This window comes from Dermacentor variabilis, chromosome 6 (genome assembly GCF_050947875.1).
Source record: "Dermacentor variabilis isolate Ectoservices chromosome 6, ASM5094787v1, whole genome shotgun sequence".
In the NCBI taxonomy this organism is placed as follows: domain Eukaryota; kingdom Metazoa; phylum Arthropoda; class Arachnida; order Ixodida; family Ixodidae; genus Dermacentor; species Dermacentor variabilis.
The window spans coordinates 159,514,284-159,530,550 of NC_134573.1; the positions used below are offsets into that span (position 1 = coordinate 159,514,284).

The window sequence follows — 16,267 nt, forward strand, 5'->3', positions numbered from 1 at the left end:
GGGGTGGGAAGCCGGACATTACGGCGCGCATCGGCTGCGACGAGAGCGAAACGCAGAAAGATGAGGCGACTGAAACGAGGAAGTATGAATTACTCGGGCATCAGAGGCGGGCAATGACTATAACCAGGTGGATGAAGGGCGGGGGCCGTGGAGAAGGGGACAAAAAAGAAAAGAGAAATGTCCGCTCGTGTACGTGCCACGAAAAAAAAAAAGGGGGGGGGGGGGTGTAGCGAAAGCAGGACGCATGGAAATAAGTATACAACGCATTCTTACCGAGATGAAAAATGCAAGTATAAACGCCCCGCAAGGAACAAATAATAAATAAAGCGAGAGAGAGAGAGAGAGAGAGAGCCACGCGGATAAAGCCTCGTGCTCGAGGAACCCTAGAGCGGTAGTGTATAACGTACACGGCCGCCTCGGAGCCGCTCTCGCCGCCGCCGCCGACGACGACGACTGGGGACCCATGACAAAGCGGCGGCGATTTGCGCGGCCAGCGCAGCGGAACGACGCTGGCGCCGAGCCGGGGGCCCCGCGCCGTTGTGTGCCTACACGCACACACACGCGCTCGCTCGCTCGCAAGGAGGCCGAGCACGGGGTCGTTATCCGAGCGCCGGAACGACCGGCGGGGAGAGAAAACGACGCCGTCGCAGCCGCAGAGGAAGTACAGTTTGGCCGTCAGCGCCACGCGGCGAACCGGCCAGCTATGGGGCGCTACACAACACAGCACGGGGCTGCGGGAACGGCGGGAGTACAGAGAGGGTGGGCGGCTCGGCGCAGGATCAGCGCTACACAGTACTCGGCAGCGAAGAGTATAGAGACCGCAGCTCGCATAAATATACGCGCACGCACGGGAGTACACACAGCCAGCGCCACTGCGGCGGCCGTCTATTCCGTGCAGCGGCAGCTTTCGGCCACCACCACGCGCGTCCGTCCAGGAGCCAAAATACGCGGCGCAGGGAGTTTTGCTGTAAAGCCGATTTTCTTCGCTACCTACGCATACGAATTGAAATTGAGCACTGGATAGTTCAAAACGAGAAATTTCGAACTTTCCCGTGCGTTCGTCAAAAATCAGTTCGGTCGTTGTATTAGTTACCAATAAAAGAAGTTCTTGCCGGCGAGCCTGTGGCCAGTGTAGCTTCCTGCTCGTGAGTACACGCGGTAGGCATTTCCGGCGCCTTTTACGTCCACAACGTCTGCACGCTTACAGCGTGAGCGGTGGGATAAAGGCGCTGCAATTCCAGCCAAAATCTAACTCACACTGGTTAAAGTGGACCGATATACGCACGGTATTGATTATGACAACGATAGATAAGGTCGTCGATAATTGCGCGCCGGCGAAATCCATGCGCTGGCGCCAGGAACGCCACGCCGAAAACGCACCCGTAATACGTTCACGTGTATACATACGGTGCTAACAACCCGGGAAATATCACTGCACCAGAGAGAGAGAGAGCGTAAACGTTCTTCAGACACGCCCTCAACTTCATCGACTGATACGCACCATAATAACATAACGAATCCCGCCACGAAAGGTGCCTCCCGCGAACAGTGCTCGCAACGTGACAAACGTACACGGGGTTCTTGGCGTCAAGCGCGAAACGGCTCTCAATATCTGACAAAAGCTATCACGAAGATACGGAGTCATTCGATAACGCGAGGGGGCATAATCGCCCCTTACGCTACTTAATCAGTTGACACACGACCTTCCGAGCCTCAACCACTGCATACCACCTGCGCCAAAACGCGAACATATTCTTATGATATACTCCTTAGATATTTAGGATAGTGGGATAGATGAGTGTTTAGGATAAGTGGTGCAGTATAGAATATATCCATATGAGGTTACGCGTGCACTTACGCTTTGCACTGCGGAGAGAACTCGAACTGTGCTACTGAGTGTATGTTAGGACCTGCCGTCCATGTTAGTACGTGGCGAACTTAAGCACCAGCAGCTAAATACTATATACTGCACTGAGCATTCCAGTAATGCGTCACGGACAGGCGATGTCGAGTGAATGTTCCGCTGCGCATCAATATATATATTAAGATTATCTTCATTATCATCTTTTTCACTCATTTCTTAATTTATTATTAAAAATTTCTTTCTCTCCGCACCAGAACATTTACGAAGGAACAGATCGTTGGATAAGAACTGCGGGGTTAAGCGTTCCAGCAGTTACAAGCTTTCTACCCGACAATCGTCTCTGGCCATGACGGCCGTGCGACATGCACGTACACACACTGCACATAACTGCCCAGCCGCGGATGAAAACCGCGATCCGAGCAGCATGAACGAGCGGGAGCGGGCTATACAGCACGGACCATACCACGCGCTTCGCACGGCTTCGCGTATCGTACTGCGAGTGTGTAACCATAAGCGCGCGCGCACTACACGGGAAGCCACAAATGCGAAGAAGCGCGCCAGCAGAGCGTGTTCGCGCATGCATGTCGCGTCGCAACGTGCAGTCTGCAGATTTGTCGTCTCTACGCAGACGTATATAAGCGACGAGTGCAGATGACAACGACCAGTTGTAGAAGCAGCAGGGTTTGCTCTTTTAAACCAGTTGGTGCGCATTCATGTACTTTTTTTCGTTGCAGTGAACTCTTCTCGGTACGGCAGAGTTTGTTACCGAGGGAGCTGTTGCACGCCGCATGCATATATGTGAAAAATCGACAGGGCGAGCGGTCGCTCTGTACCAGTCTTTTCTTGTGTGCGCGTATTCTTGGCGGGTTTACTGTTAGTTCTCAAATTTAGGGTACGTGTCACTCGCCAAGGATCGCCTATTCGTCTTTGACAATTAAGTCGACGCTCTGATCCTTTCATATTCTTTTGAAAAAAAAATCGTTTTTCCATATCTTCTTTTAATGTTGTTTGATACGAGAGTCAAAATCCTACGAAACGACATACAATGAAGCCCAAGAAAGCGTAGGAAAATTTGATGTTTAATTAAAGTGTGGAAACAATTGTTATCGACAGCAAAATTTTACACGACGCAGAACTTGGAACTATAATTCGGACTCGTATTTTCCAGAATAGCTTCCTCAGACCCAGTGGACATCGCCTTTCATCCTTGCCAAAATTAAATCTGAAACGAGCTCAAAAAATTCTGCTCTAAGATATATAGCTATAGATGCAGCCGCCACCACATAGAAATCGTTTAATCATTCTGTTGTCATCGATTTTTTAGAACATTGATACTTTGTGTGAGACGCACACTGCGTCATCATCGGTGACGAAACACGAACGTGTAGTACTCTTTCAACTGACACCAGACGGCGCACGGAGGATGAAAAGTGAAGGCAACGAACCGCTAAGTGATGTTAAACCTCTCTCTATTGGTTTAGGTAACAAAGAGACGTTTGTGTTGGAACAAACTAGACAAACGGACTCAGTCCAGAAACACGGAGAAGCTGGTGCACATGAGCACGTACTCGTGGCCATGTAATCGAGCGATTACTTGTTTCCTCTCTCTCTCTCTCTCTCTCTCTCTCTCTCTCTCTCTTTTCAGGGTTCGTAGGAGACCGACTTATAATCAGTAATGACCCTGAAAGGTATTGTGCTGCTGAAATTTCGCTGAGTTTGAGGACACTAGTGCGCACGAACGACGCAATTTACTCGGACAGCTCGCGCGGGAGGTCCGCTGCATCCGTCCTCTCCGTTTTGTCGCCGTCCAAGACCCGTCGTCTTTGTCGTGTCGTCAACCTCCGGCCGCCTCCTCATCCTCAGTTTAATAACCCAGTTGTCTTTCGTACGGCAAGACATAAATGACACCGGTCAGAACAGGAACCGAAGCTTAGCATCACTGTCACCTTGACTCCACGGATTGACGGCACAAGAAGGAATATTTCGTAATTCCCGTCCTCATTTAGGGAGTACAGGGATCACCCGAACATTTAGAGGGAAACTAAAAAGTAAAACACTCAATCCTTTTAGACCGACAATTTATTCTCTCCGAATTCTATTTTCGGTAATTTCGCCAGGCTAGTTTGCTCATTAGAAGAGAGAACGAAAGTTAAAGTTCCGTTTTCCGAGTTTCGCGCCAGAACCCCAGAGCCTCTACGTCAGCGTGACGTAACGAATTGCAACTTATTATTTCCGTATGTTGGTTGGTTGTTGTAGCTCACGAAAAGCTTTTGAAACTTGCTAAGTTCATTTTGTGGTGCTTTTCTGTTTGGGGAGGGGGAGGTGGTAGTGTAGAAATGTAATTTACTAATATAGCTCAAATCTTTTTTTGTTTGTTTTTAGTGTCCCTTTAAAGCAAAATAAACACTGGTGTTTATCTTGCAATGAATGCTGTGCGCCTATTACATGAATACCGCCATCCTGCACGTTTTTGGGAAAGATCAGTCACGAAACGGGACGTCACTCGGCAGCGAAAAAAGGTGAAATAACTTCGGATGCAGCGTTAAAGGGAAGGTGAACAGCCTGTTGAATTCAATATGACCTTCATATACGGATGCGGGAACCTTATAAACCAGGTAAAAATTATACAGGTAAAATTTTGGGCGGGATTTTTCGCTTAGCAGCGACGTAATCGCCGGTTAAAATTGCGCTGTCGCTCCGCCCCCCGTGGAGCGCCACGCGCTGCTGCTGACGATGCGAGCGGAGACCGGAAACCGCGGCGTAGTGACGTCAGCACTGGTGTTCCGTTCCTTCGCAGTCTCCGCGACCGTGCCTGACCGCGCTTCTTTTTGCATGCGTGCCGTCATAATCTGCTTCTCTCGACCCTGCATTCATTTGCGTGTATGTAGAGTGGCAGTTGACGTGCTAAGCATCAATTGAAATGGTGGGCCGATCATGCCGGCGTTCTGTGCAGCCGTAGGCTGCACAAACACCAGCGGCCGCGACGATGTTCCATTGCTTCCCGCAAGACAAGAAGCTTGCAGATAAGCGGGAGGCTGCTGTGAATCGAAAGAATTTCAAGCGCTCAAGAACAACAGCGCTGTGCCTTAACCACTTCCGTGACGACGATTACTACCAGAGTTAATCAATAATGCGTGAATGAGTGAGAGTACGACTTGCTGCTAGTAGGCTTTCTGAACGCAGCGCGAGAAGGTTGGGGCAACGAACGCACAAAGGCGGGACGGGTGTGGGCGGACTGGGTGTGGGCGGACTGGTGTGGGCGGTAACTGGTCTTGGAAGACCTCATGAATACACGAACTCGTCCAAACCTGGATTTTGATTTACTGCTAGCTCCTTCGTGTTAGCATGCTGAACGGAACGTACGTTTATCTCCCACCCTTGATGCAGGCTTCGTCGCAAACCGCCGTTAATTTTTCTATTCGCACGTGTGTTGTGAAACAGCCTGCATGCAGCTACCATAATGCAATTCAAGTGTAAAGTTTGCGTGTGTTTGAAAGCCGGCGCACGCTAGGACGCTGCGCTTCCCCTCGCTCACAGAGAGAAGCCAGCTGTCTCACCTAGCCGACGGAATTCGCCTCCTTTACGGCTCCGGTTACGAGTAGCGTGCGGATGACGCGCTGATGAAGGTCACTACACGTCCAACAAGAGCCGGAAAACTTTTCCTGCATGTAAACTGTCTGTGTAGATTGCCAACAGCTTTGGGGCAGCACACAAATGCCGACGATGGCATCCCTGCTTATGTGCCACGAGGAGGCATGCAGGAACGTAACAGTGCAGTTGTTTGCCCGGAAACGAACTCACTGGATCGCTGAATACAGCTTTGCAAAAAACATACTCAAACATATTCAACATTTCTAACACGAGTAGATGCTAACATATCGCTTTCGTTCGCGTCGAAAGCACTGCTTGCTACCAGCATATTTTGCTTCTTGGAGAGGCCGGCTACGCACATGTAGGGAGCAACGCCGAACTCCTCAGTGAAACGCAAGCTCATGAAATTTATCATTACCGTCTCACCAAACCACAGCGCCAAACCACCTTGCGCCGTGCTTCATGTGCGGCGGCAGCGGTCGGTCCGGACGAACACTATTGTTGACGTCACGAGACGCCCGACAAATCACAGCCGGAAACGAGGTGCGCGAGCTGCCACGAGTCTGCTGCTGCACTTTTCATCGAAAGAAAATCTGTTTGCGCTTTATTTTGCTCAATTTCGATGCGATATTCGAATTCAGAGGGTTGAAAACTATTACGTACAGCTAGCTCTTCACACATTTTTATTTTCTGGAAAACTCTTCAGCTTCCCTTTAAGGCTCGCCAGCAACAGAAAGTGAGAGCATAGACAAATCTCGAAACGACCGGCAGCCGCTTTGATCGGAACTACGAGTGACACAACAGCAACAAAACGCGAAAAAGAAATAAAGGGGAGAGAGAGTGAGTGAGTAAGATAGGGAGGGAGGGAGGAGGCGAGCCGCGGCGAAACAACAGCGTCGACGACATCAAAGACGACGGCATCAACGACAACGAAGCCAGCGAAAGAGAAACAACGCGAAGGGCAATGGTTCTCTTGAAACGGGCTGCGGCAATTCCGAGAAAAGGGCGATAAAAAAGCCGGCCGCGACTGGGTCCGCCTGCAGTGCATGCGTGAGTGCTGTGCGTATGCGATACAGACTGCATCAAGGGAAGAGCCTAGACCATGCGAAGCATCAAAAGAAAAAAAGAGGAGGAAAAAAAGGGGGGGAGGAGTGTACAAAGATCTCTCTCTCTCTCGTATACACCGTTTCCGAAACGGCGCTTTTAACGGGGGAGAAAAGTCTCCAGGTCCACGCCAAAGAGTGCGCGGCCGCGACAGCTAAGCATAGAACGATAAAGAAATCCCAAACAGGGAACGCATTCTGGCGCATCGGAGATATATATATGGAGGCACAGTTTTCCTCACCGCACACGTATATGGCGACGTCACAGATCGAATCCCAACGGCGTCCACATGTGCCGCAGCACGGGAAACACGGGGAGAAAGAGACAAAGAGAGACGGATCTTCGGTGCGGTAAGGAAAGGGAGGAGTTCGCCAGCGTCCTCAAGTGGGGTGGAGGGGCTTTTTAGAAATAAATGGCGAGCCATCTTTCGCGAGGAAAACGGCTCAATGCGAAGGATGGAAGAAAAAGAGAAACGATGGGGCGGGAGGGCGACGAAACGACGCGGGTGCTTCCGCAGATCGACGTCGCGTGCCCGCGTATGGACCATAGGCATACACGGCGCGCCACGGACGGGACCAGCCGAGTGAGCGAGCGAGCGATTGCCGATGACAACTGGGCCGCCATACGGTGGGAAGAGCCTCAGAAATATGTGCTCGCGTGCGCCCCGGTGAGCACAAACGTACATTCCCGAGAACAGGACGGGTAAAAGAGGGATGAAATGAGGGGGATGGCGGCAGAAGGGATGGAGGAAGGGACACGCGGGACATATCGCTGGGCCGTTGACGACGAGCAGCTCCTCAAAAAAAAAAAAAAAAAAAAAAAAGAGTCAGTGAAGTGAATGAGCGGTGCCGAAGGAACCGAAATGCAGTACCGAGTTTTAGAGCGAGGGACGCCCGTAAAGAACGAGGGGACGCCTTCTCTCGTGCCTACGGTGGAATGGGTGTGAGAGAAGTGAGCTTTCGAAGAGTTCGCCGGCCTCGAGACGTTGAACGAAAGGAGACCTTTAGGGCCGATTTACGCTCGAGCCGCCCATCGCCGCAAGCCGCACCGCACGCGTGCGGTCGCGCGAAAGATTGCACGTATTAAACACGTGTGCACAAACTTCGGTTTACAATGTGTAAGGTATACACTGTGCACACAGTGTAAACGGTAATTTGCGCACAAGTGCTGGATACGTGCAATTTTTCGCGCGACCGCATGCGTGCGGTGCGGCTTGCGGCGATGGGCGGCTCGAGCGTAAATCGGCCTTTAACGGCAGTATAGTATAGGCAGTAAGGTATCGGTCTATGGCTGCGCGTACAAAATGTATGTGACATCCCCATCCTGGCGAGGCCACAGACATGGGCTGCGTCGGAGACAAACATTCGATGCAACTGTCGTTCAGCGGCATCAACGCCGGTGCTTCTACCTAGCGAAGGGGCAGAAAGAATAAAATACGCTAGGAGCTCCATAAATAAACAGAAAAACAAAAGCTTAAGTTTACCCGCCATGTCACCTGTAAATATTAGTATCAGGTCCACTCAGACATTTCATATTTACTTTTATCCTTTTTTTCTCGAACTCTTTTCTGGAATCTTTTAATCCCATTCCCCATCCCTATACAGAGTAGCATGCCAGCAGTTATATACGCGCCGGCAAAATTCTCTGTTTTTCCAATAAAGAGCCCTCTCTCTCTCTGAATGCTGCGTGGAGACAAAAGGTGCGAGCGGAGTCAAATGGACGTTTTCTGCTATACGCAGCCAATCCGGGGGCTTATACTGTTGGGTCAAGTGCGCGACGAAGGCTGACCTGGTCTGACTTACATCATTTTGATGTTGACAATCAACACAGCGACTAACCGCAAAATTCGAAGTATATGCGAAAAGCGTTTTAGTTGGTGGTCGGCCCTACTAATTAGCTGCGGGCCCTCACTACAACGAAAGCTGGCACGATGACCGAGGCGCCGTCCAGCGCCTCACCACCAGCCGGGCGTGTGCAAAGAGAATGTCCTTACCGGCGGAGAGCCGATTGCGTAAGTGCCGATAACGTATTTGTCCTATGTTGTCCTTCGTGTGAGTGTTTGTTGGCTTCTCGTGATATGACTAATGAAAATCGGGTCCCTCCGTTAACCCCCCTTATTCTCGTTTGATAAGGTATTTGGAAAGAGAGGGAGAGAATAAACGTCTTTATTAAGGGATTCTTTAAGCGCTGTCTCCAGGGTGGTCTCCCCTTTCCAAGAAACCATAGATGTGGTTCGAGACTGGCGAAGAGAAGAGCGTGGGTTGAATGGAGTGGACCCGCTATGAGTGGTAAACGCACCAATGGGCATTATCGCAAGGCGTACAGTATAGGAACGGAACAACTGGACAGAGAGTCTAGCACGCTCGCCAGCAGTGCGTGTCGCGTCATGCTCCGAAGCACATGAATATGATTAAGCAAGCGTGACTCGTCGCACGTTTCGCTGCGCGGCGGGAGCGAGCTCTGTTGTTGTTGTTATTATTATTATTATTATTATTATTATTATTATTATTATCATCATCATCATCATCAAAAATCCTGAACAGACAAATGACTCGTTCTGTCTGGCTTCTAAGCTAGCTATACAGGCTGTGTATAGCTAGCTCTACAGGCTCCGCAGGCATAAAGAAGTACGCTAGAAAACTTATTGTTACGGTTTTCTTTTTCCAGTCAGCAATTGCGCAACTCATACAGCCATTCACTAGCCGCCCAGAATATGTCCTTTCTAGAGGACTGGTTATCGCACCAGCAACAACGCTGTGCCTTCGCCACGCTCAAAGGTGGACGTGCCTCTTAATTTTGCGATAAAGCAGTCAGCCGCTACAAAAAGAAAAAAAGAAAAGAAATAGAAGTTCCAGTGGCCGAAAGTTCGCCGATATTTCTTCACAGAAACGGGGGAACGCGCGAGGTCGCACCACGCCGCTTTTGAAATCAATGCTTTCAATTAGCGAATACCGCGCGGCCCAGATATATTTAATAGATCTGCCACGTCGAGTCCGGGCGTGTCCTCAGAAACAAATACAAAGGGAGCATGAGCGGCAGGGCACACATCATAGAAGCTACGGGAAGCATGTCAATGAGGCCGACAGCTGTTTAATTTCGCATGCACGTGATCCACTCGAGCCATTTCGCTAAAAAAGGAGAGAGAGAGAGAGAGAGAGAGAGAAATGGAACACGTGACAATGTAAGTAACACAACGACGAACGCGGCTACACCTATGATAGCGATAAATTCTCCGCGAGCCGAGAACGAAAGGCTAGGCGTCCTGGCAGACAGCAGCGAGAGTTTCCTTGGTGTTAATATAAGACGACGAGCTTAGCGTTAAGTGCGATCACAAAAGCAATTAACAAAAACATATTCACCGAAAACAAAGAGAAATTCACACAGGAACTCATCTGGGAGTTGTCTAAGTAAGCGTAAGCATTGTGCCACTTGCTCATCTCCACGCAGCCCGGTGTCATTATCAAATTCATGGAACTTGATCCGACCAGTATGAGCTGTTGCGTTTCGCCTGCGACACGTGGTTTTGCCGGCGCGACTGCGGCGGGGCGGCAGACATTTTGGCCCGATCGTCGTCGCCGCAACGCTCATCGCCAGGTGTTTCCAGGCGCGACTGCGGCGATGCGACCGCAAAGGATCACCCTCTCCTTCCAGTCATTGTGCCTGAACCAGGCGATGCGACAGCAGGGGCACCCTCTCCTTCCAGTCATTGTGCCCGAACCAGGCGATGCGAAAGCAGGGATCATCCTCTCATTACAGTCATTGTGCCCGACCGGCAGCGCTACGACAGGGTGCTACGACATTGTGCTCGACATGGTGCTACGGCAGCGCTACGACAGTGTGCGTCACCATTAGCCCATTGTACATTCACGTGCTCGTCTTTTGAGGGGTTCCTTCTTGCCCTCAACTGCGAGAGTATAAAAACAGCTGCCCCCGGACGCCAAGAGGAGGGCTCCGATTTCTTCCGTTGAGTAAAGTGCTCTCCCGTCACTCTACTTCGGTCAACCTGACCGCCAACTCTTTGCGATGTTAAAATAAACAAGTTGTTTTGTTGTTACCAGTCGACTCATGCTTTGCCGGGACCTTCGGATGCTTCCAGTTGTACCCCAGGCCGCCAGGCCAACGCTACCCTTGGGGCTTGCGACCCAGGTACAACCACGGGCGTCAGCGCCGAGTTCCCAACAGATCGTACCAGCGGTGCGATCCAAACAGAGCCCTTAACGCGCATCGGGCGTTCGCTATTCATGTTCGAAAGCGAACATGTTAAAGGCAGGTTTAATTAAGATAGAGTTCTCTATGGCATTCGAACCCACGACCACTGATGTTAATTAAAGTGAGGTTAGTTAGCCGCAGCTGATTAAGACAGATTTAATTAAGGCACTCCAACCGATGTGGCCGCGAGGCTTGGCCTTCCGGTCACGACGTGGGAGCGGCCCGCTTAGCGGTTAATTATCACTACTTGCAGGACCAAATAAAGTTTTCCTTCCTTTCTTCCAACCCACGCCCCCTTTTGTTGGAGTCTAACCCACGACCTTTGGTGTTAATTACGGTGAATTAGGGCTAATTTAGCGAAGCTGCTACAAAACCACCACTACAATTGCTGAGGGGGGTATGCAACGCTTTACTGATGGATCGGACGTTTTTTTGAGTTTGTTCTTTATTTAAACGCATGCTGTTCTGTGTGTTGTATGAGTGAGTTCAATGAATGTATGCACTGTTCGCTCCACTTTGCTGAGCGCCTGTAATCTCTATACTTTACGTATGTATAATCCATTACATATTTTGCTTGCTTAGGGGAGTAAGAGCCATTGCTTAAGGGTGGTATTGGCCATTCATTGTCACGTGACGGACAACTTTCTCGTTGCGTAAGCACAGAAATTTTTACCCGTTCAAGAAAAAAAAAAACAGTTTCGTATTTGTCCACTTCGAGGTATATATAGGCGTAATTCTCAGAGAGACCCTACGACAAAATAGAGAAAATTGCATTTATAAAACATACGGAACTGTTGCTGAAGGTCGAACTGCCTTAGTGACATTCATATCGTCTCAAAACGGCAACGCTGACGGCGCAGAGCATCAAACTCGTCGGACCGTATACGCTGTCGATACGCGCGCGCGGTCATCTCGCGATATGTGTAGTGGACGGATTAATTAAACGCCTCGGCCGCTAAACGCTCGCGTTCGGACACACAATAACGTGCACGCAGCAGAGGGCGCGCCGTGCCGGCCGCGGCGCACCATCAATCAAGGCGACGGCGTCGGGCGCAATTCGGACCCGCGGAACGCAATTAGCTCCATTAATATAGCACAGCCTGCGCCGATACGCTCGGACGTGGCGCGTAGGCCGGCGCGACGACTGTGCGTCACTGCACACACACACACACACACACACACACACACACACACACACACACACACACACACACACACACACACACACACACACACACGCACACACGCACACACGCACACACACACACACACACACACACCGCTGGGCTTCCGACGACACCACGCTAGGGACGTATGTGTATACGTTCAGCCTCTATCTACGCTCACACTTCGCCAAGCGCACCCTCGCATTGCGGCGTCCGATACGTGGATGGACGCACCAAGCAGCGCTTAGGGGGGGAGAGATGGGAGGAGCAATAATGTCGCCGGTCAATATCTCGATACTCGATCGGCACTCCTGTCGCGAAAAGCGGTGGGAACGGAGTGGCGTTCCAGCCGGTGCAGTACCATGTGTCTCGGCCGAGTCGATTCTGTCGTTCGAATTTTACTTCTCTCATTCTTAGCAAAACCAAGGACCCTTTCAAGTCTTCACTTCACTCCCAGCTTCTCTTCTCTCTGTATACAGTAAAAGGCGATGATAACATACTTTATCATTACAGCGGATTATGCTCTATACGTAATATGCGGAAGCTTTTTCAAGCGAAGCTTGTATTGGCTCATAAGTTTCAGCGGCGGTGCCGTGGTCACGCAAAAAAAAAGAAAAGACTGTTGCTCCCAGAGCAAAGTAACTGCGGGAAAGGGCTATTTTATGAGTTGACAGCTGCGCCGGCGCCGGAGCGTGAGTCATGAGCGAAGATTCCAGCTGCATAGGCGCGCGCTCACTTCACGCGCGCAACAAACCAGAGCCGTTTCGCTTCCGTCAGGGAGGCAAAGGGCAGGAAAGGGTTTCGCGCGCGCTGCGGCGGCTCCATTTCCGTTCAGTTCAGTCCCGGAAAACGGATAGAACGGCCACGCGTTGTGCGTTCCCCCGAGAAACGGGTAGCCTTCGACGAGCGGCGGCGCGAACTCGCCCGTGAAAGGGCTCGACGTCTGCGCGCCGATCCAGCCGTTGGAGCCAGCCGAGCACAGGCAATCCGACATCAACGAAGAGATCCCGAGCTGACGGACCAGGGAGGCCGAAGCAATTCGGCACCGTTACCTGTGGGTTACTTAACTATGAAGGTCACGTGCACGCAGGAGAAGCTTCGCTTACCCCCATTTTCCGGTAGGAGAAGGGCTGTAACAGAAGATGTGCGCTTGTTTTTTTTAGCAAGGCCGTCCACTTAAATTTTTTACCTAATAATTTCGTTGCTTCCGAAGTTGGTTAATTAATCTTGACTAATTGTGCAATTAAGCAGAATACAAAAAATAGTGTGAGCTACTCCGTACAATAACCAGCAACATGCATTTGGTGTCGTCGTCTTAGAGTGCATCAGCGTATTTTTAAACTCTGGCTAAAGTTAGCTGGGACACACTGTATAACGGTCGCGTCCGAAATCTTCTTAGCAATCGCAAAGTTCCGATTTCGCGAACTATTCTGAGAGCCCAAGACAGTTCGTTAGCGTGTATGGCCGCGCTTTTGTTTGTCAAAAGACAGACACATTATCTGTTACCATGGAAGAAATGGCGGACATACATCACTCATTTTGCCTGCACTGTAGCAGGCCGCATGCCCTTAGGCATTTCTTCTTCAAGTGCGCTGACAAGCCCCTGGGCATGAATCATATTCGATTTGTATAGAGTGAAACAAACACAGCGTAGTGAGAGCTATATTATCACACGCATGCCATATAAGTTCCAGACTAGGAAGACCAAGATCAGACGCGAAGGAACACGCCACGTGGCTGGTGTCACGTGCGTCCACGATCATGTGGGTTTCCGTGTCCAGATCGCGTTCCCGATTAGCCGATACAAGCTGTACAGCTGTAGACTGCAGCAGCCCAGCGACCCGTTACTGCAGAGCAGATATATATATATATATATATATATATTATTCCAGGTAGTCGTATATCGATATATGCTACCAACAAATACATGCGCTCCGGTATACAGTTGGTGCTCCACGTTTCGCAATACAAAGCGCGGGCGTGTATTACTAGAACTAGAAGGACAACTCCTCTATATACACTGATAAAAAACGCGCTACTCACCAGGTTAGGTCACTGCAAGAGCAAGCCGAAGTAGAACAAAGTCGAGTTGATAAAAATAGACAGCTGACAGGCCGAGTCCCGTCGGTGGTGAGCTGTGCACAAGTCACCTGCGAACAGAAAAAAAAAAAGAAAGTAACAGTTAAATAAAGACGCCTGCGACGTCAATTATACATGCGCCATCTGTTGCGAGCTCGCATTACTGAAGAAAAAAAAAGAAAGTCGCGGGAATAATTGCAGGATGACTGTCAAAATTAAACCACAGCTCCCCGGTAGATCTGCTTATATATGTTTTATTTACAAGATCGTAACATGTGGGCCTGGTACGAAAAGCGCGCACGGAAACAATAAAAAAATATACAATAACGTACAATATACAACGCAATATATGCTAGAAAACCTTATACAACACTCAAGTAAAGTAAGCTTCCAGAAGTGAGTGAGCTGATTCACAATCGACGAAGACCTGTGAATCAAGCATATTGTACTCAGTTATTGTGCCGGGTAGGAACGAGGGCTTGAATACGTTAACTCGTGTGATGAATAGGGCAAAACAGGTAGCTGATAGTCGTCCGGAAGGGGGAGGAAGGGGGGGACGAATACAAGGTAGGATCTAGTTTTAAATTTCAATTGAAGAGTTGATAGAAGAATGTACAGAAGAATGCTACTGACGGCTTTTTTTTTTTTTTTTTTTTTTTACTGCATGCGAAGCTGTACATGCTGAGAGGGGTGCGGGTGCTGTGAAAAAGCACCGCCACGATCGCCTCGCGTTACGAACCCTTTCGATAAGACGTATCGTGCACTGGTGTTCAGAATCGGTCCACCAAGGCACCGTCTTCGATGGCACTTGTCTCAAGGATTGGCCAAAAAGCCACCCACGAAAAGAGGAGGGAAGAGTCAAAAGATGGCGTTCATATCTTAATCGTAACAAAATTATACAAAGGCCAGTTGCCTGAAAGTGAAGAGAGGGGGTTAACCGAGGGGCCTGATTTTTTATTAGTCCTATCAAGAGAAGCCAACAAACACTGACACCAAGGACAACATAGGGGAAATTACTTGTGCTTAATGAATGAAATGAAGAAACTATAAGATAATGGAAATTAAAGTGGATGAAAAAACAACTTGCCGCAGGTGGGAACCGAACCCACAACCTTCGCCTGAAAGTGTTACACAATACAGAGGCCACGTAAGGCCGGATATACACCCAAGAAGTCGGAAGCAGGGGCACGCGTGAAGGGCGCAACAGCGGTGCTTCGCCAATGCGCGCGCCTCGAAAGCCGAAAGCTACGGACACACCTCGCGCTGAAGGTCGCACTGCGCACGCCCGCTCCAGCGGCGTCAACGAAGACAAGGCCTCAGCGCGCCACTACACTAAATCACCTAACTTAGAACCGACGGGGGAAAAAAAACATACACGAAACGAGAAACGAGACAAGCTGTAGAAGTGAGGCGCTTGCAGCGGCGACACGGCTTTACGACGGACCGTGCGACTGTCCCGACGCTATCTGCTCGGGCACACCGGACTCGCCCGTTTTTGCACTGAGCACCACGACGTGCCTCGGGCGCGCTCCAGAAGTGAGCGGCGTCTGCAGTCGGCGGCGGTCGAACGACGCGTAATAACGCGGCGCCGGACGGACAGGACCAGCAGCAGCTCGCAAGAAACGCAAAGGCCATCATTTGGGCGCGTTTCGTGCGCGAGAGTGGAAAAAGGAAAGAAGACTGGTCTCCCGGCGCCACGGGCGACGTTCCGATTAAAGCCCCTATACATCCACGCAGCACCAATGGAAGGGCTTCAGCTCCGAAGAGCGAGGGGAGTGAAAAGCGATATATATATATCATTTTCGTGAGCACACTATAATGCTATAGCCTTTTTTCAGCAAACTACTTCGGGCGTGCAGGTAGTTCTCTCAATGTACGTGTCACGCAAAGACAAATGAGGTCGCCCGAAATGCGTATTCGGGCCCCGAGCAACAAAGCAATCCATCTACGTTTACTCGCGCACAGCTCGTATGTGCTGCGTTCAGTCATCAACTTTGGCTCGAAGGAGCAGACTTGCGTGTAGAAGTTTCGGAGCAATTGCGGACAAGATTTTGCAACGTTCCACCGCAACAAAATGTGTCAGCGGTACTTTCAGAGGTTCGTCTACATATACGCCATCGCTGGAGATCAGAACAAGAGACTTAGAGGTTTAGATTTAGGGACCTAAGTGGTCTTGCGTTCCCAAGAGTAGGAAGGTTGCTGGGACCCAAGCGGCAAGCAGGGTCCCAGCGTTCCCTAATCTAAAGCTCTCTGT

At 50.2% G+C, this 16,267-nt stretch overlaps 1 protein-coding gene across 2 annotated transcripts in view; it reads right to left on the reverse strand.

Annotated features, from left to right (window-relative positions):
• PlexA (plexin A) overlaps positions 1–16,267 on the reverse strand; it is a 350,566-nt gene that overhangs the window by 231,622 nt on the left and 102,677 nt on the right. For both annotated transcript variants that reach the window (XM_075696438.1, XM_075696437.1), the window contains exon 3: positions 13,978–14,084. The gene's annotated coding sequence lies outside the window, so the exon portion shown is untranslated. The remainder of the gene's footprint in view (positions 1–13,977; positions 14,085–16,267) is intronic.